Raw genomic sequence first — 24678 nt, forward strand, 5'->3', positions numbered from 1 at the left:
AAGGATTTCCCCCCTTTTATTCAGGTAAAGTTGAATAGGGTCCAAAAAAATACAATCAACATTCCTTAGGTCCTTGTGGAATACCTCTGATAGGTCATTTATATGTGACTGCTTCCCTATCCAAAATGGCGTTGGTTACACTTAACATAGTGATACGACATTCCATTTTTTTAATCTAAAGAAACTGAACATTGTTCAGTGGAAATTAAACAGTGTCTTTGTTGATGTCACTGAGATGTTAAAAATTGTTGAGTAAGATCATGCATGAAAATGGAATGAATGAATGAATACTGCCTTCCCTTGCTCTCACTCTCTGGTAATGGACTGGGGGATTTAGATGACCAGAAACCAATTTAGGAGCAGAGAGAGAAAATGAAGTCTTTCCTCCCGTATCACCTCCCCTGGTTTTGTTGACCTTGTAAGAGAGTATGCAACAATTGGCTCAGATTCCTCTTTTCAGAAATGGCTCAGGTATAGCTATAATGTTAATATCCTGTTAAATAACCGGCAATCTCAAATTAACCAGTATGAGTATGATACAGTTCAATATGAGTATGATACATTTATTCAATATGCCTATACTAGCTCACTTTCAAAGTTCCTGTTCAATAGTAACTGTGGATCCTTGACGTGTTCTAAAGTCTAAAGTTCTAAAGTCTTCCTCTTTAGCTACACTAATCTCTGTGATGAAAAATAGTTTCACATGATTTATATTATGGCAACAATAATGTGAAAGTAGAATGCTTCCTTCCTAACTTCAATTTATTGGAATTAAGCTTTATTTAGAAGTAAAAATAAATGAATATGTCTACTAAAGATTGTAGATAGTTGGTTTGCCTTAACACATAAATCTTTATGAGAAAGGGAAAGAGGATCACTCAGTCACTAGGCATCTCTTCATATCTGAACCATTGGTATTAACATTCAAATTAGTAAATCAAGCTCAGTTATTTGTATTGCTTTGTATTGTATTGCTATGGTTTACCATGTGCATGATATTTTGGAATATGCTAATATAGCCCCTAAACCCAGCTAACTTCAGCCTTAAAAAGACCTTATAAAAAGACAGTTTGCTTTAGAATCAATGCTGTTAATCTGCAGCCTCTGAGGGAGGGAATTTTCACAAGGAAAATTTGTATCTCATGCTGGAATCTGGGAGATTAAGGGGAGTAGGGATATTTGCCAAGAAAACAATAAGGGACATATGGGAATACCATTTTGTTTCTTTGAGCCAGCTCAAGGGAGCCAGGAAAACAAGAGCTCAGCATTAGAAATGTAACTGGATGGTGGATCCCAAAGCCTATGCACAGCTGCCAGCCCTGCTCTGTAAAGAATCTGGAAGGAGGGAGTTTATTGACAGCACTGGAAAACAGTTCTTAAGGGCCTGGCATCTCCGGCCCATTATACCTACGGCGTTCAGCCTGGCAAAACTGGAGCTACAGATAGGACTAAATGCATTTGTGAAAAACCAGGCTTCTGGTAGGAAGGAGACAGGGCATCTGATGATAACGCTTCTATTAAATGTAATTTAAGTTGAGCCTTTTATGAAAATAAAAACAATGGATCCACTATGAAGAAGGTCTTGTTGTAAAGGGGGAAATCATCAGCATGTGGTCTTGGTAAGGCAATAATAACCCATTGAAAGCAATTTGTTTAGTTTATCAAGCAGTGGTTTTATTTGACACAAGGCCCAACAATTCAATTGGCCAAATTTTTTGAAACATGACTGATTTTTGGATCACATTGATTAAAAAACAAAATCAGATATTTTTCATCATATAAATATGGCCCCAGTATGCACAACTTCAAAAAAAAACCCAGAAATTAGGGAAGAAGAATATTTGTTTTTGTTTTTAAGACACTAACTATTTTTTAAGACAGATGTTCGTAGCCTTTTTGAAGATCATAGCACACAATAATAGTAATAATCGTGGCTTGAAAAAAGATTATAATGGGCTATAAAGACTGTACCAATGAGTGCCCCATAGTAATATCTCTTTGTCTTATACTCATATTTTACTACAATAGACGTTCCTTCAATCAACAGTAGTACTAATATTTTCACTATCATTTGTAACATATAAACATCTTCAATTAGATTTAGAAAATTTCAAAAATTTGAAGATTAATTGCAATGTATATTGTATAACTATTACCAAAATGTCTAGGTTCTTTGGATAGATGATTTTAGTTTTAACTATATTATTCTAATTGTAAATGTTCTTCCTGCATTAAACTCTAATTTTCCATGGCTATACACTAGAAGAATAGCTACCAACAAGTAAATTTGATCAATTTAGTAAAAATTAGGCAATTGAATACAAATTTTGACCAAAGAAATTAAATTATGTGGCATTAGGTACATAATAGCATTATATATAAAGAATATCAAAGCAATTGACCAGCCTTTTCATTTTATAGCAAGTTGGGGTTGGTGGGGGTGAGCATGCACATGTGAATGAAATTTACTGCCATATAAAATTACAGAGGTGAAAAATACTAATGTTCTCCAAGTATGTATGATATGTACAATTTGAACACTAGTATAGAAAAAGCCAAAAAATGTCTTTTGCAGAGATTGAAACAAAAAAGCAAGGAACCATCTGCAATATACATAAACTAGCAGATATCACATTTAATATCATCAAAGATAAAAACAAACATAAATTACTTGGAAGATATTTTTCATTTTACATTATTTATTTGTTCTATGTTTTAAATATTCAGGTAAAAATATAGCAGTAGAAAACCTTGGAAGTAAATGCTAAAGAGTATAATTTATTTCAGGAAGCATTCTTTCCCATCTATGTGATTTTTAAAATATCATCAGGACTTTGTTTAAAAGTGCAAAGTAGGTGTCAGGTACTGGGAAAAGCTCAGCAAGGTTTAGAGTGGGGAGTGATGTAGAGTCTGAAGAAAGATGCAGTAATTTTTAGTCAGTATAAGCTAAAGCATAAATAAGTAATGAAATCCCGACAGTCTGAAGCCAAGAGCCAGATGAAGAGGCTGGAAATAGGCAGATCCAATTACCATAAAGCAGGCAGCTAAAACTACAAAAGAGAAACTGAAATTTTAGTCTTCAGAAATGCAGACAGTAGGACTAAAATCCTAGAAAGAAATGGACTGTGGTGTGGGAACACCATAGGCCAGACAACTAACTGACAGGTCTTGGTACCTGAGCAAAAAATCTTAGTAATAGGTAGACTCACCTTTTACTTCACCCAAAGGTTTTTAAGTGTTTATTTATTTGAAACTTTTCAGAGTTGTAAGTCAGTCCATAATTTGGCTAACTTAAGTTTTCAGAATGAGTTGGAGCACTGGTACAACAGGAGGCAAGGAGGTTGAAAACAAGTCAGTTTCCCACAAAGTAAATGTATAACTGCCAAGATTTATCCCTTTCTCAGATATTTAGGTAGCTATTCAGCAGTGGATGTGCAGAAAGTATTTAGTAATGTATTTGTCCTTTTCTCCATTTAAGTTGAAGAAATAAATAGATAAATAAATCAATGTGCCCCTGTTGTCATCACTTGACTTTGTCCTTTATGAGTATGACCATAAAATTGGAAACAAGAAAGAATTTCAACACCTTCTCAAATATGAATCTGTTTTGGAGATCCACACCCGACCAGGAAGAAGAAGGATGTGCAAAACCTTCAGTCTGCCAAAGTAATAATAAATAATCAAAGAAGCCCCAGAGAATCATGTTTTCCTTTAAATAATTGAATATCTTCACAAAGAAATTTTTAAAGAATTGAACTACAAAGAAACAAGCTCATTTAAGCCTCCACTGTTTCTTTTTCTTTAACACAATTCCTAGAATATGATCAAATATTACAAGACAGGCAAAGAAGCAGAAAAAAAAGACTCATAATCAAGTGAAAAATAAGATAATAGAAACAGACTCACAAATGACTCAGAAGTATCAGATAAAAATCTGAAAATAATTACAAGCATGTCAAATAATCTATAGGAAAAGATGAATATAATGGTGAAGTGACAAATAATTTCAAAAGAGAACTGGAAGGTGTAAAAAAGAACTCAATGGGAATCTTAGAAGTAAATAGTACAATGTGTGAAATGAAAATTTTTTTGATGATATTAGCAGCAGGTTGAACATAACAGAGGTCAAGGACAAAGAATTTAAAGATAGGGCAAGAAAAACAAAAGTACAAAGAAGAAAATGAGACTCAAGGAAATGAACAGAGCCCTCAATGTCCAGTGGGACATACCGAAGTGATGAAATAAACATGTAACAGGACCCTCAGAAACAGGACATAAAAAATGGGGCAGAAAAGTGTATTTGAAGAAATATTAGCAAAAAGTTCTCCAATTGTTATTAAAAACAGGAATCCATACATTAAGCTCAATCCTTACCTCAACCAGAAAAAAAAAAGAAAATCTACCTAATCATTAAGCTATATAAAGAATCTTAAAACGAACCAGAGAAAATGTTTCAAAAAAAAGGGAAGACAAAAATAAAAAAAAAAGACATTGAAAATATATCTTTAGAGTGTGAAACAACAGTCAGTACAGTTTTATATATCAAATGATAATATTAACCAAAGATTAAAGGAAAATAAAAATATTTTCTTATAAACAAAAGATGAGAGAATTTGTTGCTGGTAGAACAGTGGTGCAAGGAATGTTGAAGGAAATAGTTCAGATTGAAAGGAAATGATGCCAGATGGAAACCTGGATCGACTCAAATGAATACAGAACACTAGAAAGGTTAAATATGTGAGCAAATGTAAAAGATATTCCATAAATTATCTTTATTTTATACATATACTGTTGACCCTTGTATCCATGGGTTCTGTATCTGTGGATTTTATAAACGCAGGTAAAATAGATTTGGGAAAAATAAAAAAGCAGCAATATAACGTTTAAAAGTACAAATAAAAAACACAGCATAACAACTATTTACCTGACATTTACATTATATTAAGTATTATAAATAATCTAGAGATGACAAAGTATATGGAGGATTGCATAAGTTACATGTATATATTACAACATTTTATGTAAGGGATTTGAGCTATTTAAGGGGGGTTCTAAAACCAGTCCCCGGTGAATATCAAGGGATGACTATGCACATATTCTGTCTCTCTTTCTCGCTCTCCCTGTCCCTCTCCCTTTCTTTCCTTTACTCTCTCCTTCTCTCTCTCTGTCTCTCACACACACCCACAAACACACAACACAAACACATATAAACATATACCAACATTTAAACTTGTTTAAAATTTTTCAACTTTTTAAGAAAATTAATAATAATTAAATGTGAGAATCTACATATGCATAAAAGTAAATATACAATAAAGTAATACAAATTGTAGGAAGAGATAAAAAATTATACCATATTATAGATACCAATAAATGTAAAAGAATTAAAACCGTACAAAGAATGTTTTCTGCCCGTACTGGAATTAAATTACATATCAATTAAAGACAGATATCTGAAAAAATACCCAAGTAATCAGACACTAAATAATACACTTTTAAATGCTCACATGTCATAAAAGAACTCAAAGAGAAAACCAGACAAGTGAAAATGAAAATACAACATAGCAAAATTTACAGAATGTAGATAAAGCTGTATTTAGAGGGAAATTTATATCAATAAATGCTGTACTGGAAAAGAAGAAAAATCTGAAATCTATGACCTCAGCTTCCACTTTGAAAACTACAAAAATAAGAGCAAATAAAACATACTGCCTGTAGAAAAAAAGAGAAATAATAATGATGAAGTCAGTGAAATAGGAAACAGAAAAAAAGTCATGAATATTAACAAAAGTAAAGGCTGGTAGAAGATCGATAAAATTGATAAACCTCTAGCCAGACTGATAAGGCAAAAAAAAAAAAAAAAAAATGTAGACACAAATTACCACTCTCAGGAATAAGAGAGCTGACATTACAGATTCCACAAATAAAGTGGTAATTACTTTGGAAAATAGTTTCTCATTTTCTTATAAAATACACATACAGTTAAGCTGTAACATTGATTTCTCTGCTAGGCATTTACCCATAGGAAATAAAAAGATATGTCCAAAAACAGATTTAGAAAAGTTTCTTTATAGTGGTTTTTTTCATCATAGCCCAAAACGAGAATGAATCAACAAATTAGTTTGTGTTCATACAATTCTACTCAGCAATAAAAGTTAACCAACTCCCAATACATGCAAGAACATGGCTGTATCACATAAACATTTTGTTAAGTGAAAGAAGCCACATAGAAAAGACCACATACTCTCTACTGCCATTTATATAAAGTTCTATAATAGGAACAAATAGATTATGATGGAAAAAACCAGATCAGTGTTTACGAATGATCTAGGTCTACTACCAGGGACATGAAGGAACTTTCTGGGGTGATTTAAATATTTTATAATTTGTGGTGATAGCCAGCTATAGACATTTGTCAAAAGACATTATGCCTTTGAAAATCTGTGTGTTCTATTCAATATACATTAAACCTTAATTTAAAAATAAATGATATCATCGATTTCTGAAAAATATCAATGGATTGCTAAACTGCTTATAGCTATATACAGTGAGAATATCAAAGAAGAACTCTACCTTGAATCTTAGGTAACTAGTTGTGGTAGGTAGAATAGTTCCCCAAAGCTGTCCACATACTAATTCTCAGAATCTGTGAATGTTACCTTAAATAGCAAAAAAGACTTTGCAGATGTGATAGAGATTAAAGACACTGAGATGGGAAGAATACTCTGAATTATGCACATGAGCTCAATAAAATCTTGTGTTTCCCTTTCTTTGTTTGTTTTTTGTTATTGTTTTTTAAATTCCATAACCTCTCCATTTTCTTCTCCCTGAAGTTCCTGGCAACTCCCTGTTTCTATGGGCTCAACTACTTTAGAACCCACATGTAAGTGTCTGGATTATTTCACTTGGTATATTGTCTTCCAGGACCATCCATGTTGTTGAAAATGGCAAAATTTCCTTCCTTTTAAAGGCCGAATAATATTCCATTGTGTGTGTATGCTATATTTCATTTGTAAGTTCAACTGCTAATGCACATTTAGGTTTTTTCCATATCTTGGCTATTGTGAGTAACGCTTCAATGAGCATGAGAGGGCAGGTGACATTTGAAGATCCTGATTTCAATTCCTCTGTATGAATATTCAGAAGATGGATTCTGGATCATAACAGCAGTTCTATTTTTAATTTTTTTGTGGAAATTCCATATTGTTTTCCATAATGATAAATTTCCAGTTTACATTCCCCCATTAACAGTGTACCATGGTTCCCTTTTCTCCACATTTTTGCTAACACTTGTGTTTTGTTTTTAATTACAGCCATCTTAACAGGTGTGAGGTACATCATTTTCATTTTCATTTACATTTCCCTGATAATTAGTGATGTCGAGTATCTTTTCATGTATCTGTTGACCAGATATATGCCTTCTTTTATCTGGCCAGATATATGTTTGTATGTCTTCTTTAAGAAATGTTTATTCAAGTTCTTTGCATGCCTTTTCATCAGGTTATTTTGTTTTTGTTTTTGCCATTGAGTTGAATGAATTTCTTATATATTGTGGATATTAACCTCTTATCATATATATGGTTTGTAAGTATTTTCTCCCATTACATAGGTTGCCTTTTAATTTTGTCGATTGTGCAGAAGCTTTTTAGTTTAACATATTCCCATTTGTCGACTTTTGATTTTGTTGCCTGTGCTTTTTGTGTTATAACCAAAAATTCATTGCCAAGACGCTGTTATGGAGAGTTTCCCTAAGTTTTCCTCAAGTAGTTTTATAGTTTAATGTCTTATGTTTAGGATTTTAATAGATTTTGAGTTAAATTTGGTCTATAGTATAAAGTGAGGGTCCAATATTATATTATTCCATGTGGATATCCAGTTTTCCCGATTCATTTGTTGAAGAGATTATCCTTTCCCCATTTTGTATTCTTGATGCCCTTATCGAAGATTAGCTGACCATATTTAGGTGGATTTATTGCTGGGCTCTCTATTCTATTCCATTGGTCTATATGTTCATTTTTATGCCAGTATCATACTGTTTTGATTACTATAGCTCTGACACAGAATTTGAAATCAAGAAGTGTGATGTCTCCATCTTTGTTTTTGTTGTTGTTGTTGTTGTTTTGTGTTTTGTTTTGTTTTGTTTTTGGTTAATATTGCTTTGGCTATTCAGGATCTTTTTTGGTACCATATGAATTTTAGGATATATTTTCTCTTTCTGTGAAAAATGTCACTGAAATTTTGATAGTGATTGAATTGAATCCATAGATTACCTTGTATATTTTAACAATGTTAATTCTTCCAGTCCATGAACATAGGATATTGTTCCATTTATTAAAGTCTTTCAAAATTTCTCTCATCAATGTTTTATAGTTTTCAGCATGCAAATTTTTTATCTCCTTGGTTTAATTTTTGATTTTTTTTGGACAGTTCATCGTTAGAATATTGAAACACTACTGATTTTTGTATGGTGATTTATATCCTATAACTTTCCTGAATTTATAGTTGTAACAGTATTTTGGTTGAGCCTTTAGGATATTCTATACATAGAACCATGTCATCTTCCAACAGAGACAATTTTACTACTTTCTTTCTAATTTGGATGCCTTCACTTCTTTTTCTTGTCTAATTTCTCTAACTAGGCTTCCAGTACAATGTTGGATAGAAATAGAAAGACTGGCATGTGAAAGCAATCTGACTACAACATCTGTCAACTCATTGATCACCAGGGTTGATTTGGCAGATCACTGGCTATGCAGAGATACCCTTCCTCTTTCACTGCTTCACGTGCTTTTCTCCTGAAGCTGAGCATTTAGTTGAAGAGGATGACGTTCCTCAATAGAGGAGTACCATTCTTCGATCAAGGATATACAAGTAGCTGTACTTCCCTGCTAGAATCTCCAAACATGATCTCAAGAAGTAGTAAGATTATCTTGTTGCTGATCTTACAGAATAGATCATCCACACACACACACACACACACACACACACACACAAGAATCAGTAATAAAACAGTGGACTTGAAAAACACTACAGATCAAACGGACATAAAAGACAGATGCAGAACATTCCATCTAGCAGCAGCAGAATACACATTCTCCTCAAGTGCACACAGAACATTCTCCAGGGCAGATTACGCATTAGGTCACAAAACAAGTCTTAACAGATTTATGAAGACTGAAATCACACTAAGTATCTTTTCTGACCACAATAGTATGAAACTAGGAATCAATAACCTGAGGAAAACTGGAAAATTCACAAATATGTGAAAATTAAGCAACATATTTCTGGGAAACCAATGGGTCAAATAAGAAAACAATCAGAAATAAAAAATTAATCTAAATGAAAATGAACACACAATATGCCAAAACAAAGGATGCAGCAAAAACAGTTCTAGGAGAGAAGTTTACGGTAATAAATGCCTATAGTACCAAAAAAGAAAGGTCTCAAATAAATAACAAACCTTTACAAAGAACTAAAAAGAGAAGAGTGAACTCAGTCCAAAGTTAGCAGAAAGAAGGAAATAATAAAGATTACAGCAGAAAGAAATGAAATAAAAACATTAATAATTAGAAAAGGTCAACAAAACAGTTGGTTTCTGACAAGATGAATGAAATGGACAATCCTTTGACTAGATGAACTAATAAAAAAGGATACCAGACTCAAATAAAATCAGAATTGAACAAGGAGACTTAACAACTTATACCACAGAAATAAAAAGAATCATAAGAGACTATGAAAAATTATATGCTAACAAATTGGATAACCTACAGACACAGATAAATTCCTAGCCCCAGATAGCCTGCTGAGGCTGAATCATGAAGAAACAGAGAATCTGAACAAACCAATAGCAAGGAGATTGAATCAAAAATTTAAAAATTCCCAACAAAGTAAAACCCAGGACCAAAAAGTTTCATTGGTAAATTCTAACAAACATTTAAAGAATCAATGCTAATACTTCTAAAACCCTTTCAAAAATTAAAAAGAAGGGAGCATTTCTAACTAATTTTATAAGGCAAACATGACTCTGACACCAAAACCAGACCGGACACTGCAAAAAAAGAAAACTACAGGCCAATATCCCTGATGAACATGGATATAAAAATCAAAATACTGGCAAACCAAATTCAAAGCACATCATGATAAAGTGGGATTTATCCCTAAGTTGCAAGGTTGTTTCAACATATGCAAATCAATAAACATATGCAAATCCTACAGTAACAGGATGAAGGATAAAATCATATGATCCTCTCAATAGATGCAGAAAAAGCATTTGACAAAATTCAGCATCCTTTCGTGATAAAATTTCCCAACAAATTAGGTATACAAGAAATGTATCTCCATATAATGAAGACCATCTAAAAGCACAGCTAATATCATAACATGCATCCTTAGAAGCATAGAACCTTTTCCAACCGTGGTCACAGAGAGACATAATGACAGAAAGGGTTAGAAAAATGACATGAGAAGGATTCCATACCATTTTGTTGGCTCTGAGATGTAGAGGTACAAAGAATGGGGAGAGTCCTCTAGGAGCTAAGGGCAGCCTGCAGCTGACAGCTAGCAAGAAAATGGAGACCTAACTCTTAAAACCACAAGGAAAGGAATTCTGCCAACCCCTGAATAAGGAAGGAATGTAGTCCTGTTGACATCTTGATTTGGCCCATTGAGTCCTGTCAAAAGACTTCCAGGACTGAAAAGCATAAATTTGCATTGTTTTAAGCCACTAAATTTGGGGTAATTTGTTACAGCAGCAATAGAAAGTTAATAATACACTGATATATTGAATGGGATGAAATGGAAGCTGGATTATTTTTCTCCAAGCCCTCGTCTTTCTTTAGTTTTTATCTGATGTATTCCGCAGCTTTTCAGGTCACTTTTACTATAGAAATAATCTCATCTTTAGATACTAAAAAGTCCAGTTCAGCCTCATTGAAAACTTTAATGTCACATTTTATTTGAGGCTTCCCCCACTCCTCAGCTGACCCACAGGATCAGGGACCAGCAGTGGGCAAATGTGATGTGTACATCTGTGTGTGTTGGGGAGGGGAGGCTATACAATTTATAGTATATATTTTTTCCTTCTTCTTCCACTTCCTTTCTGCCTACTTTCCAGATCCTACAGCTCCGGAGACTGGGAAGAAGGAAAAATCATAAAGACTTTGGATTAGCAGTGCAAGTTGGTGATCTCTCTGGGTTTTTCAAAGGCCTTCAGTCACAGCAGACATCCAACTGCTGCTCCTTATGAATGGGAACACCCTCAGGTCCACTGTCAGTGACCTGTATCTGCTAAGTTCACTGAGGTGGGTCATGCACTCGCTGGCTGACCTTGCAGGCCTTCATCAGCTCTTTCACATGCCTCCAGTCTTGTTCTACTGGTGGCTTTTCCCTCGCAGGTGACCATTATTGGTGAAATCCTTTCATAATGATTAAAATTGGCTTCTGTCCACTGGCCTGCAGGGGGGAAAATCCTTGCTCCACCAAGAGTTTTTGCATCTGTGCAGCTGCTCACTTCTTTCTCTTGGACCTACTCACATGGGCACGTTCAGCCAGCTCTCCACTTATCTCTTCTCCAGGTGACAAGCCTGAGTATTCCTCCATCTTTATACAAGCTCTCAAACTCCGGACACATATGTCAGGCCTTCTAGTGAATGTCCCATTCCACTCTGGTAACAGTCTAAAGTGAACTTACAAATTCCTAAGCTCAACATGCATCAAGTTAAAGACTGAAAATTACTCCTCCTGTTTGTGGACATGTGTGATTTCCTTACTCTCCTTCCCCTTCTCTCGCACATTTAGTTCAAGTGGGATCAAAGCTTAGGAAGGGAACTGAGCAGGATGGTCAGAATACTTAAATTCCTTTTAAGAATCCTCCATTGGGTCAGGCGCAGCGGCTCATGCCTGTAATCCTAGCACTTTGGGAGGCTGAGGTTGGCAGATCTTTTTGAGCTCAGGAGTTCAAGACCAGCCTGGGCAACATGGCAAAACACCATCTCTTCAAAAAATACAAAAAATTAGCCAGGCGTGGTGGTGGGCGCCTGTACTCCCAGCTACTCAGGAGGCTGAGGCTGGAGAATCACTCGAGCCTGGGAAGCAGAGGTTGCAGTGAGCAGAGATTATGCCACTGCACCCCAGCCTGGGTGACAGAGTGAGACCACGTCTCAATAAAAAAGAAAAGAATCTTCCATCAATCACATCTATGTTCTCTAGTCTTTTGTAATATGAATTGGATTAGGTAAGATAATTGCAGTCTTATTTGGCTGTTTTAAGGAATTCACTGAAGCACTATATAGTATACATGGTAAATATTCATTGTCTGCAGTTTAGGACTTGGTCATTATTGGAGTCAACACAAGTATTTCAATGCATACCTTATTTGTTGAGTCATTTTAGGGTAGACAGCAATATAACATTTTAAGAAAGGCCAAATGTGTGGCAAAATGTATATGAAATGCAATACGGTTTTCCTTCTTCACAATCAGCACTTACCACCATCGCTATCCTTATGCCCTATTAGAAATAGACCCTTCATTTTTAATATTATTTACATATGCATACATGTGTGTATGCACCACAGCGTGTTTGTGTGTATGTGTGAGTGTGGACGTGCACATGCATCCCATCATGTAGCTCTTGACTATCTCTCTCACCTCATTTCCTGCAGATCACTCACTTTCAGACACTCAGGTCTTGAAGTTTCTTAAACATGTCAAGACCTGCTTATTTGCCCCACCCTATGAGAGAGCTCCTGTATTTGCTTTTCTTCCTGTGTGGAATATTCTTTCCCCACATATCTACATAATTCTTCCTTTACTTCACTCAGCACAAATCTCTCCTTATCAGTAAAGCCTTTCTGATAAGCTAACAGAGCTAGCCTTCTTGCTCAGTCTTCCTCTAGCTCTCTTTCATCCTTTACTTTTATCCATAACACATTTTCACATGAACTTGTATCATATTCTATTTGTTTATCTCTTTATCATTGTTCTTCATTAGGAACCCTAATTTCCCTATCCGGATCACCATAGTATTTTCAGTATTTATAGTAGTTTCTGGCATATGATAGGTACTTGAATCATTTTTTAAAAATAAATTAATCATTATTATTGAAATCAGCAAGGTTGCTTGCAGTCTATTGCAAGGGATGTATCACAAAATATCATTGACTGGCTGCATTAAATTTTGATTTTCCTAATATGTAGATATTTTCAACAACTTGACCGAGTAAAATCCACTAAAAATACATGATAACAAGATAAAGTATAACAAAGCCAAAAAGAAGACATTAAAAGAAATCCAAGATTAAAAAAAATAGAAAATCTACAAGAAATGATCATCAGACTATCAGCTGATTTTTCCTCATCAAAATTGGAAGCCAGAAAAGCATAGAGGATATTTAAAGTGATGAGAGAAACTGTCAACTTTGAACTGTGTACTTAGCAAAACTGTCTTTCAAGAATGAGGGTAAAAGACATCATAGATAAATACAAACTGAGAAACCGTCAGTAAGGAAAATCCTTAAAAATGTCCTGGAAGAAAGAAAACAATCCCAGAACAGAGGTTCCAGATACAATGATAAATGGTGATAAGAAAAATGGTAAATAGTGAGTAAGTGTAGAGAAACACTGATGGTTAAAACAGTACAATAATGCCTCATCAGTGATATTATTCTTTTACAAATACAACTAAAGTCCTAAGCATGTAAGTTAGGACATGAGTATTGCTTTAAAATATAAAGAAAACATAAAGTTCTTGTATTGTTGGTGGGAAAAAACAGATAGTGAAGTTTAGGATGTGTTATAAACAGGTTAAATTTTTAAAGGTAATTACTGAAATAATAGAAAAAAGGGTGCATTTTCTGAAAAAAGAGAAAATATATACTAATATCTCTATACATATAGAGAAAAAATAAACTAATTCAATTAAAAATAAAGCAAGGGGTGGGTGAAAGTAAGGAGACAAACCCATAATGGAACAAAAAGAAAAAACAAAATAAGATGATAGAGATACATTTCAGTATATTATAAATCATAATACATATAAGTGAATTAAACTCCCCAATTAAAATACACAGTCATATTAGAAAACAAATCCAGACATGCTATTTATAAGAGATAGACCTAGTATGTAATAAAGAGAAAGTTTGAAAGTAAATGAATCGTAAATGATAAACCAGGAAAATACTAGAAAAGAAAAACAAGCTGTTTTTGCTATATTAATATCATAAATATAATTGAGGATAAAAATATTTACTTAAGATAATTATTAAATATGAATAAAGGATTTATAAGCATATAATAGTCTTAATTTTACTGTACCTAATAGCAGAGTTTTTAAATATCTAAAGCAAAAATTAACAGTTTCATAAAGATAAATAAAAAATCTATCATGATATTTGGAAACTTTAACACCACATTTTTAAATAGCCATTATAGAATCCTGCAAACATCCTTCAGCCAAATATGGACTATTTTAACAAAATAATTGATAAGCTTGTGCTAATTGACATATAAGACATTACACTCAATAATATGTGGATACACATTCTATTTAAGCACACAAAGAACATTTAAAAAATAGTAAGAACACTAGTCAATAAAGCGGATCTCATAAACTTCCAAGAACATGATACAGACCAAATTTTATGAATATCTTACATTCAAACTGAGTCAATAACGAAAATTGTGACTAAAACCAATCACACTTTTGGAAATTTAAAAATACACTTTTAATACACTAATGGCTCAAAAAAGGAGATAATGAAAATAAGACATTTTAAAAACCACACTCTTGAGAACTCTTTATAGAAAACAGTATGTAATTCAAATAATACTTAAAGAAAAATTTATAGTTCTAATAAATAGAAAAGACTACAGGTTGGAAAATAATGAGCTAAATAATTTAATAAATTAGTAAAATAAATATATGACCCCCTCCCAAATAAAACAAATAATAAAAATAGAAGAAATTCATAAAATATATGACATCTACAAAGGCCAAAGTTTGCTCTACAGGAATTAGAAAATTGTCAAACTTCTGTCAGAATTGATCAAGAAAAAGAGGAAAAATAAACAGTATGATAATGAAAAGGATATATTGCTAAAGCTCCTGCAAACATTAAAGTGTTAAAAGAGGATATAATGAACAGATTCATATGAGTAATTTTGAAAATTTAGCTCTAATATGTAAATGTCAAGAAAAAACACATTGCCCCTAAATTGACTCAAAAAGAAATACAAATTCCAAATAGTTTCATAATAATGAAATAATTTGAATCAGTAGTTACAAATCTTTCTAAATAACAAGGCTCTATGACTTTAGAGGAAAGTTTTACCAAACATTGAAGAAACAAATTTCCCAATTTTACCAAACTCTTACTCTAAAGTAGAGAAATATAGAGACAGTCTCAAACTCACTTTATGAAGCCCTGATGCTCTAGATTAATGGGTCTTTATAAGAATTAAAGACCAATTTCAGTAATGAACATATATGCAAAAATTCCAAACAAAATATTACTAGCAAACTAAATGTGGAAATGTATAACAATGATAATAAATCATAACCAAGGTAGATTTATCTCAAGAATACAAAATTTTTAATATTTAATTAACTCATCACATTAATAAATTAAATACAATTCATTTGATAATACCAATAGCCACATATAAAACATTTCATACAATGCAAAATCCTTTCACAGGAGAAAGAAAATTCTTAGAAAAGTAGCAATGAAAGGTAATTTCTTCCACAAAATGTAAAATATTTACAATAGCCTGTAGTAAAAATAATATTTAACGTGAAACAGATAATCTAGAAAGACACAAGAATACTCACCATGATCAATTATCTTCAGTATTATACCAGAGATTTTAGCACATGTAATAAGGAAATACAAAATTTAAAATGGTATAATTATTGGAAAAAAAGAAATAAAGCTATCATTATTTGCAGATTATATTAGAAAGAAATCCCAAATGACTTATAGATAAATTACTACTAGTTTTGCAATAATACTGATGTACACTTAGCAAAAAATAAACAGCCTCTTTGTACATCAGTTCAGAGAAAGTAATTCTAATAAGATGCCACTAAAATTCTTTTCAAAAGCATGAATTACCTACATATATATATTTTTTCTCTTTGGAGAAATAATAATAATAATTATTATTATTTTGAAACAAGGCCTCACTGTGTCTTCCAGGCTGGAATGAGATGGCACAATCTTGGCTCACTGCAGCTTTGACTTCCCGGGCTCAAGCAGTCCTTCCATCTCAGCATCCTGAGTAGCTGGGACAACAGGTACATGCCACCCCACCTGGCTAATTTTTGTATCTTTTGTAGAGACAGCGTTTTGCCATATTGCCCAGGCAGGTCTCAAACTCCTGAGCTCAAGTAATCCACCCACCTCAGCCTCCTTAAGTGCTGGGATTATAGGCACACACCACCATGCCTTGCCCAAGAAGAAATTATAAAACTTGATTAAGAAACTTCAAAGAAAGTATAAATAAATGTAAACATATGCTCAGAAACAAATAGACTCAATCATCTAAAAATGTTAATTCTCGTCAAACTCATCTGTAGACTCAATGCAAAAAAACTGTCACGGAATGTTTCATGCAAAATGACAAGGTAAGTTTAAACTATACATTTAAGAACAAAGAAAATGTCAAGATCTAGTGAGGAAGAATAAGAAAGTGGAAAAATTTATCCTATCAGATAGTCAAGACCTCTTATAAAGTTGAAGTAATGAGTAGTATGTGGTACTGATTCTGAGATAGATGAATGGACTAATGAGGTAAAACAGAGATTGCAGAAACAGGCCCAACTTCATAGGGACACTGGGTATGTGACAACATACCATTACAGATCAGTGGACAAATGATGGTGCTTTAATAAAATGGTGCTGAGAAAATTGATTATCCATATTAAGAAGAATAAAAAAGGTGCAGGATGCAGAAGATAACTTGTATCCATACCTCATAGAATATATAAAAGTGTAATGATTCAAAGACTTAATTGTAAAAATTATACCTTGGAAAAGAAGAAGACTTGAGAATATTTTTTAACTTCATGGTTAGAAAGTGGACATGAAGTCTCAAAACAGAATAGTCATGAAAGAAAATTAAGGAATTGTTCTCTTGGAATAAATAATTTTAAAAAATGAAAACATAAGCCACAACCTGAAAGAAAATATTTTCTACACCTAAACATGACAGAGTATCCAGAACATATTTTAAAATTTCAAAAAATAATTAAGAAATGAACAATTCAATATAAAATTAGGCAATGATATAAATGCATTTTATATTAGAGGACACCTGAATGAAAAAGAATGCTAAATTTCATCAACATCCTGGAAAATACAAATGAACACCATTTATAAATGGCATTTTACACCCAGAAAATTGGAAAACATTGAAAAATTTGAAAATGCCAAATATAGACAAGAATTGAGTGTTTCAAACTCATATGCTGCTGGTGGGGGTTGAAATTGATACAATAACTTCAGTATTTGTTCTCTATATGTTGTCTTTTTTGTTCCTCTATCTATCACTGTCTTCTTTAGAGTTGGATATTCTATAGTGTACTATTTAAATTTATTTGTCATTTATTTTCATGTATTTTTGAGGGCTTTTTAACTAGTTTCTCTGTGGATTGCAATTAACACCTTAACTTTCAACAAGCTAGGTTAGATGCCATTCTAATTTCAAAAGTATCCAAAAACTCTGTATTTTTGTTATATAGCTCCATTTCCAATGCCCTCCTTTGTGCTGTTATTGCCATACAAATTACATCTTTATACTCTGTGGGCATATTAATACAGATTTATAAATAAGTATGGCTTGTGAGTTTGCCTTTTAAAGCAGAGGAGTTACAAATAAAAAACACATTTATATCATGATTTGAATTTACCTATGTACTTACTTTCACTGTTGTATTTTATCTCTTTATGTGAATTCAAGTTACTGTCTTATATCTTTTAATTTCAACCTAGGGACTCCTTTTGGCGTTTCTTATAAGGAAATGAATTTTCTGGAATTCATTGCTACGCTTGCCAGTAATCAATTGTCTTGGTTTTTGCATGTTTGGAAATGTATTAAATTCACCATAATTTTTGAAGGACAGATTTGCTGGACATAGAATACTTGATTGACAGTCTTTTTCTTTCAGCACTTTGATGATGTCATCCCATTGCCTTCTGGCCTACGTGGTTTATGATGAGACATAAGTTGTTGATCTTATTGAGGATTTTTGGAGGTGATAAGTTGCTTCTCTTTTGCTGTTTTGAAGATTTTCTATTCATCATTGGATTTCAATGGTTTCATTATGGTGTGTCTAGGTATGGATCTCTGAGTTTATCCTAGTTGGAGCACACTGAGCTTCATGAATATGTAGATTAATGTTTTTATTGAATTTTGGAAAATTTCAGCTGTAATTTCTTTAAAAATTCTTCCCCTTTCTCTTTTCTTCTCTGAAACTTGTATGCATATGTTGGTACATTTGATCATGTCCTACAGGCCTTTGAAACTCTGTTCATTTTCTTCATTCTCTTTTCTTCCTAGTCTTCAGACTAGATATCTTCAGGTTTGCTGACATATTCATCGGTCTGCTCACATTTCTATCTACTAAGCCCCTCTAGTAAATTTTTCATTTAAGTTATTGTATTTTTCAAATCCAGAATTTTCTTTGGTTCTTTTATTTTAACAATGTCTGTGTCTTTATTAGTATTCTGTTTATAGAGTCATACATCCTCATACAATCTTTAGACATGGTTTAACTTACTTCTTTAAATTATTAAAAATATCTAGCTTAAAGTTTTGGTCTCGTAAGTCTGACAACTGACCTTACTCAGGGACAGTTATTATTGACTGATTTGTTTTTCCTCTGCTTGGGGCATACTTTCTTGTTTCTTTGCTTGTCTCAAACATTTTTATGGAAAACTGGACATTTTAAACAAAACGGTATGGCAAAACTAGAAATCATATTCTCACCTCTTTCCAGGATTTGTTTTCGTTCCTTTTTGTTATTGTCATTTTCTTAGTGAATTTTCTGAAATAGTTGTGTAAGATCCGTGTTCTATGTTTTATATGCTACTGAATTATTTGCATTGTTAGCTTACTGGTCAGTAAATGATTGGATAAATATATATTTTTTAATGCTTAAAACCAGTAGTCCCCCAGCCTTTGCCAAGGGGCTGTGTGTGTGTGTGTGTGTGTGTGTGTGTGTGTGTTAGCACACATTTTAAATATTTAGCCAGGCAGCTGACAACTCTACCTGGACCTTCACTTCTTGTTTGAACAGAGCCTCAAAGTCAGCTTTAGATAAGAGCTTAGGGCCTTTTCAGGTCTGTCCTGAGTCGGAACGCAAACCTGAGTATGCACATAGCCCTATCATACATGTGGTTTTCTAGATTCTTAGGAATCTGATGTGGCTTTTCATAGTCCTTATGCACATTTTATTTCTCAGTTTTTTCTTTGATGCTTTTGGCTAATCTATTGTTTGCCCCATTGTTATCCACCACCTCAAGCAGCCATAAAGTTAAGTGATCACCATTAATTTTTCACAACAAATACTTCTAAGAAAAAGGCTTTTCACACTGTATGAAAACCTCATGAGGGCAAATACAGCCTTGCAAGTAAGTTATGCAGGGAAGCACTGGACAGGTTAAATAATAATAATTCTCTAGGATTGAGGCTTTGAAGGAGCTCCAGTTCCATTATCCACTCCCCTATCTCCCCATCAGAGGTTGCCAAGTTACTAGTTTATGCTAAGAATGCAGGCTATTATTTGGTAAGGCTACCATGGACCTAGAAAGGGGAAGATGGAAATATGATGAGTTAAAACACCACAAATCTCTCTGTTCTCACCAAGATTCGGCTGGTTTTTGTTTTTTTTTAAACATGCTTCCTGAGTTGTTGGAAGACTGGTTAATTTTCAGAGTTTCTAAACATTTCATCCTGACACATTTTACCTGTTTTATCTTTGTTTTACGGAGAAAAGAATTTTTGAACGCTTAGACTGACATTTTTCTGATGTCATTGTGGTAAAATGACTTTGTAATTCCACTTGGCATTACCTACTGAAATTTATTGCGAGAGTAGCCTAGGAGCTGACTGTTTTACTCTTTGTAATACTGTAGTGAAAGAGCAGCCATGTTCAAGGGTGTTCATATAGCATTATTCAAAAGAGCAAAAACCTGGGAACAACTACAATGTCCTGCAGAAGAATAAATAAATAAATTATGATGCAAAGGGAATATTTTATAGCAATGAAAATGAATTAATCATATATATATCTCCATATGGGTAAATCCTCATAATATACTTTTTTGGGGAAACATGCTGAAGAAGATTATATTCAATAAGGTTCCATTTTTATGAAGTAAAAAACATGTTTAAAGCTATTACCAAGACAAAAGGAAATTTTTTTTTTTTTTTTTACAGGGTCTTACTCTGTCGCCTAGGCTGGAGTGCAGCGGTGCAATCTCGGCTCACTGTAACCTCTGCCTCCTGGATTCGAGCAATTCTCACGTCTCAGCCTCCCACGTAGCTGGGATTACAGGCACCTGCCACCACACTTGTCTAAATATTTGTATTTTTAGTGGGCACGGGTTTTTGCCATGTTGGCCAGGCTGCTCTTGAACTCCAGACCTCAAGTGATCTACCTGCTTCGGCCTCCCAAAGTGCTGGGATTACAGGCATGAACCACTGTGCTGGGCCATAATTTTAAAAAATATAATAGATTAATGACTATCTGGTTTTAAAATATAGGAATGAGATAAGCACTGAGAGAATTTTAATATTGTGAACAAAGTTCAATTCTTAAATTAGATGAGGAGTTCGTGGGTATTTATTTTATTCTAATGTTTTGTTAGGTAAGAATGCAACTTTTTGTCTTTTTGTATGTCTCAAATGTTTTATAATAACAAAAAAGATAAAATGTTGCCTACTTAAAATAGTTTTAGCCCCTTTTTAAAATGTGTATTTGTGCTGTCTGTAAAAGAATGTCCTGATACAGTGGCTGAAAGAAAACAGAGGATTATTAGATTTACATATTTTATTATTTATTAATCTATCTACAGGATCTTGAAAGGTTACTTAATGTCTTTGAGCCAGTATCCTATACTTACTTCAAGGGTACATTGTGAGAATAATAGTAAATTACATGTAAACTGGCTGCCTATAGAAGGCACTCAGTGAGTAGCAGTTATTATTAGCAACATGACATCATAATATACACTCAAACTCATATTCATACAGTATACACTCAAATTCCAGCATCACTCAGATAATCAGGTGTTTAGGATATTTTTGTTTTTGTTTGTTTTGATAAATATGTCCAGAAGCTAAAAGCAATTTTGACTATTTTTATGAAGACATGGTAGCATTGTCAAAAGAACATCAAAGTGAATCTTTATATTAAATTTTGGTAAGTATCAATCCTTTTCTATTTATGATTAAAAAATGTTCACCTTTTAGAGTTATTTCTATGTCTTTGACATACTTTCTAAAATGTCCTGTAAAACAATAAAACCATTTTGAGATAATTATTCTTCTAATTATGATTTCCAATATACCAAACATTACAACAATTTCAGAATATTTTTGTTCCTTTGTAATAGAATCTGAGAAATAGCCAATTTGAGTATCTGTAAATTTGAGGAATTCCTTCTTATGTATTTTAAAAAATGTATTGTTTAAAAACTTGGAAAGCCTGAAAGTCCCCATGATTTTCACGGAACTCCACTGAGTATGTCTATGCTGTGCCAAAAAATATACCAATTTGCTGATACAGTTTGCTGCCCATGTTCTATTTAAGCATTAACATGAAACCCACCCCCTGTGCCTGGTTCATTCTTCTAATTCCTTCAGCTCATCAATATCCCCCAGGGGAAGAAAGGAAAGTACCTATCAAAAGTTTGGAGGTTAGCCATGGTCAAGTTCAGCATCAAACAAAATTTCCAAGTCATACAATTTTTTCTTAGGCATTTTCTTTTTTTGTGCACATTTCTTATCTTTTAGGTCCTCATCTTCTTTGAAATCAGAGACCTCCTCTAACTAGCTCTCATCTCTCATTTCCACACTATATCCAGGCCCATCGTATTTGAAATAAAGCTCTTAATTTTATTCTACTTTCCAAGAAAAAATAGTGCAATCTCATACAATGTGGTATTGTAACATGCCAATGTTATTTAATTAAATGTTGATTTACTGGGAGAATGGGATAAAATATGTGAGAAGTGAATGTAGATGCAGAAAAATGAATAACAAAATGCTCAAGTCTTTTCTTTTCACATTTCTTATTACTTACCAGTGTCCTTGAATAAGCGTCCCTATTTTCTTCCAGGTTCTGAATGAATTGAATCCACACACCATGAGTAATAATACTCCTAGCCTGCAGGTATATCAGCCCCATCATATTGGGGTCTGGGACAAGTAGGCACTGGGTAGTTTTTGTGGTTGTTGAATAGGGATCCATAAACATGGCTCTCTACCTCAGTTACACATGTTCTTTACTATGGCTCCAAATCATTTGTGAGTTCTACTTTTCCTCCATGGCATCTCTGTAGGCCTACCCGAATTATTAGCAACCCAGGGCTTCAGTCTCTTGACCTGTCAGCATAGTACCAGTGCCTCTGTTATGATTCCGCCTATCTTGGACTTTTACTTTGGACTTGGCAATCAGAAAGAATTAACCCAGCTGCACAATCTGGAATGTTCATCAAAGCAAATTGAAATTTCAGAATATCTACTGTTTGGGATGCCATAGTATGTATAATTGAGATTCATATCCACTTTTCATTTGCAAATAGCTCAAAATGCCAGTGCTATGGATGACCTTCAGTGTTATCAATTCCACCTAGATGACTGTGCAGAACAAGAAATTGAGCCCCAGAAAAGTTACAGATTTGCCACAAATGACACACTATTTAAGTGGCGGAACCTGGACTAAGATTTCTTGATTCTTAGGCTGGCTCCTCTTTTTTTTTTTTTTTTTAATTGTTTTCTTTTCTTTTTAAACCATGCTTGTTGATTCCTTAACCAGAGGAAGAGAAGACATTTGTACAAATCCTTGTTCTTAATATAAACACCTGATGTTACTACAGCTGGTGGTCAGCATGCCCATACTATGTGTTGTTGACACATTGTTTGTAACTGGCTATTTTAAATCGATAACTTCTAAACATGGAATAATGTTTTTATTCAACTATCTTCATGCATATATTTGGCCATTCTGCACACAGTGAAGCTAATAATGATGCTTCTGATGACTGAAACATGCGGGTATTCTACTTGAGAAGGTTTCTGAATTATTGCTTAAACTTACACAAACTTAAAACAATTAGAAATTGTGAATGCTAACATAATTATCTTTGTTATCAAAGAGCTGTGCCAGCATAATCTTTAAAGTTATAATATTGTGGCCTGGCTGATTTCTGCTATTTGGATTCTTTTTAAAATAAGATGTTTAAATTTTCTTTTAAAGTGTCAATTTATTGCAGTAGTGCAAATACAACACAAGCACTCAGATAGGAAGAATTTTTCTTCTAGTTCTACTGGGAGACAGCCAAAACCTCTCCACAGGCTGATTCCTTTCCTCTTTTTATTTGCTCATTTTCAAAGGTAAAGACTGAAGAGTAAGCACCACATTAATGACCCCATATATCCCCTGAGATGAGCAATGTCCTGATACTACTTATGTCAAATATATACAGGCACATCTACTTTTTAAATAGAGCCCACCCTATCAAAATTATATTTCCAAAGGCTCTGACTCTTTAAAGAGTTAGAGCAAAGACTTCTTGGACAAACGCTACCTTGTGAAGTGCACATTCCTACTCTACATTTTTAATCGCAACTAGAAGAGTCCCATGTAATTGAATAAAACTTCATTAGACATAAAGAAAAGTAATCCTAATTACATTTTATCTTGGATTAACAAAACTCACAGTGCATATGTTTTTGGTCGTAATATATTTCCCTAAGCCCCACAATTGCTAAAAATACTGAATCAATCACCACCCAGATTGCGTCATGAAGTGTGTGAACTAGTGCATTAAAAGACCATGTTAGCACCAACAAAGTTTATTGGGGTAACTGTATTCAAGACGCACATGGCATACCTTTAAATAGTACTGTTAAAATACCAAATAAAATGTCAACGTCTGTCAGGTCTCTGGCTTTTATAAATTGTTTAGACTGGGAAACGCTGGGGTTTTGACATTGTTCTTTTCATATGATGTAGAAAAGAAGAGACCATAAAAAGAAAAGAACAATAAAGCATAGCTCATTTTTTAAGTTCTTTCATGGAAAAACACACTCTGGATCATTACCCTTCTAATCAACAATTTCCTTCTTCCTCCCAATCCTTCCCGTCTGGTATTTACCTTTCTCTGCCTCCCTCTCTCTGGGTGGTATTCTGAGCTTATACACACTACTCAGTAATCATATTTTTTAAATCACTTCAAAAGAGAATCCCAGGATGGCATGACAGATATGTATATACGAAGGGTATTTTTAACCTGAACCATAGCTTTACTTATGATCTCTATGCTCTTAAATGCACACCGGTGGGCCCTGACTGCAGCGTTCTCAGAAAGAAGGAGGCCCTGTGAGCAGGATGAGCTACTCCCTGCCTGCAGACGAGTTATTATCACACCTTGCTGGCCATCTCTGCCCTCTT

At 33.6% G+C, this 24678-nt stretch overlaps 1 protein-coding gene across 33 annotated transcripts in view; it reads right to left on the minus strand.

The window, feature by feature from the left end:
- The window catches only part of HDAC9 (histone deacetylase 9), a 921222-nt gene that overhangs the window by 186418 nt on the left and 710126 nt on the right, over positions 1–24678 (minus strand). The window lies entirely within an intron of this gene.

This window comes from Macaca fascicularis, chromosome 3 (assembly GCF_037993035.2).
Source record: "Macaca fascicularis isolate 582-1 chromosome 3, T2T-MFA8v1.1".
NCBI lineage: Eukaryota > Metazoa > Chordata > Mammalia > Primates > Cercopithecidae > Macaca > Macaca fascicularis.